The sequence below is a fragment of the Pan paniscus genome, chromosome 2 (assembly GCF_029289425.2).
Source record: "Pan paniscus chromosome 2, NHGRI_mPanPan1-v2.0_pri, whole genome shotgun sequence".
NCBI classification, from domain to species: Eukaryota; Metazoa; Chordata; class Mammalia; order Primates; family Hominidae; genus Pan; species Pan paniscus.
In genome coordinates this window covers 166,377,399-166,379,679 of record NC_085926.1, presented here as the reverse complement: position 1 = coordinate 166,379,679, position 2,281 = coordinate 166,377,399, and the positions used below count along the sequence as shown (strand labels likewise).

General features: G+C 34.9%; 1 non-coding gene across 1 annotated transcript; it reads right to left on the bottom strand.

Annotated features, from left to right (window-relative positions):
- Positions 1-486: 486 nt before the first annotated feature.
- LOC112439525 (U2 spliceosomal RNA) lies at positions 487-677 on the bottom strand. Its single transcript, XR_003027793.1, has one exon. It is a non-coding gene; the product is annotated as a U2 spliceosomal RNA (small nuclear RNA).
- Positions 678-2,281: the final 1,604 nt, after the last annotated feature.

The window sequence follows — 2,281 nt, the reverse complement described above, 5'->3', positions numbered from 1 at the left end:
AATGTGTATTAAAGTATCATGGCAAAGGAACTCAGTTGTTTCATGTATCATTCCAACCAGATTCTAGCAAGAGGCAATGCCAATAAATACTTATTACGCATTTATTGTGTGTCAGGCATTAGGATAGGTGATTTTATTTAATTTATTACTCACAACTATCCTGTGATGTGATTAACCTAATTTCAAAGATGAGGAAAGAGAACAGAGTTCAGCAATGTTTCCAAAGACAGAAGATTAACAAGAGGCAACATGGTACCCAATGCATGTCTCCTGAGTCTAAAATCAAGTATTAAGTTAGTTTTATGCTACAGAATATAATTTTCTAGTTGCCGCTTACATCCACTAGATAGAAGTGCCTTCCCAATTTGAAGATAAATTACTTCTTTACAGTTCTTTCATTTCTAATATGCCTTAATATCAGCCAATCAAAGCACATCTTATTTTAACATTCCCTCAAGATTGGTGAGAATTTATGTGTGTCGGAGGGGAGGGGGTGGTGTTTCTGGAGGTCCTGCAATACCAGGTCAATGCATGGAGTGGACAGAACAAGCTCCTATTCCTTCTCTCTGTTCCAAAAATCCATTAAATATATTGTCCTCAGATAAAGGAGATCTCAGATATTAAACTGATAAAGATAGATATTACACTTGATCTTAGTCAAAAGATTGAGAAGTGATTGATGAGGAATCTTATATTGGTGATATTTTAGATAGTATCTGGAAGATAACAATCATTTTACTGAGATTTAAAAGATGCCTGACTCATTCTAGGAGTCCATCGGCAATATATGCAACCTCGGCTTTTAGGTAGTAATATATCTGTAGATGCAAATCTCATCATTTGAATAGACTGTTAACTTCATTTTTATCAGGTGACAATTTTTAACTGAGTCCAGAAATTCCACAGCCACATCTACAATGCCTATACACACTAAACTTTTCAATAAAGCTCTGATTACAAAAATTCTCCACTTTAATCCTGTACTCTACTCTTTAAATTTGAAGATTCAATATTTTTTAAAAATCTCATTTAGGAGTGATGCCCCTTTTCCATCAAGAAGAAAGTTGCAAAGGTAGGAAATAGCAGGATGAGAAATAAGGCCTAATCTCTATATAACACTTAGCCAATAATCAATAGATTACAACTGCAGAATTTTTAAAAAGCAAGGGTAGCAATTCATTAGTACCTATAATTCATCATTTTAAAGTTTGTCCCTAGTTTAGCAAAAGCTAATATTAATTTCTCAGCTATCTTTATTCCATGTTGGTAATTTATTACATGCCACACAAAGAGATCCCAAACAACTGCATACAGGACATTTTACCAACCTGTATTAGATTTGGCTTCTGCTGAATAGGACAATACTTTATGCTTTAAAATAAAAAAGTGTCCCTCAGAAGCACACTTAATAGAGCAGAGATTCTTTTAATTGTAATTATTATTACTAAGAACATATCTTGAGGAAACAACTATCCCTAGTGATAAGTAGGACAGGATTCATTTATTATATGTCCTACCTTCTAAGTCCTTGAGCTCAGGAAAATGAACAAAGAAACTTTCAAACCTTGTTTCAATAAAATGTTATGAACAAAGTTTGCTATAATAAATTTTGATATTAACATGCAAGGTAAAACTCTGTAGAGCAAGACAAATATAATATATTCTTATGAAATCAATAATTACAGTAACATCCTAAAATCTATTTTAAATAACTCTTAAATTTTGCTAAACTAATTCAGGATACACTCAATGTCTTCTCTTGCACTTGTCTGACCCCAGGTTTGCACATCGCTTTCTTCAAATTGGGCTTTCCACCTTCTACCCCTAAAATTTAAATATTTTTTTCATTCATTTTTCAGTTATAGTTTTTTTCTACATCTCTAGAACATGATATTTTGAATTAGTATATTCTCCACTTAGGGTCTCTTAAATTTTTTGTTAAAAGATCATGTATATGGGCCAGGCACAGTGGCTCATGCCCGTAATCCCAGCACTCTGGGAGGCCGAGGTGGGCGGATGGCTTGAGCCCAGGAGTTTGAGACCAGCATGGACAATATGGCAAAACCCCATCTCTACAAAAAATGCAAAAATTGGCCAGGCATGATGGCACATGCCTGTAGTCCCAGCTACTCTGAAGGCTGAGGCAGGAAGATCGATTGAGCCTGGGAGGTCAAAGCTGCAAGAGCCATGATCATGCCATTGTACTCAACCCTGGATGACAAAATGAGACCTTGTCTCAAAAACAAAAAGAAAAGTTCATGCATATGATTAAGATGAAGCA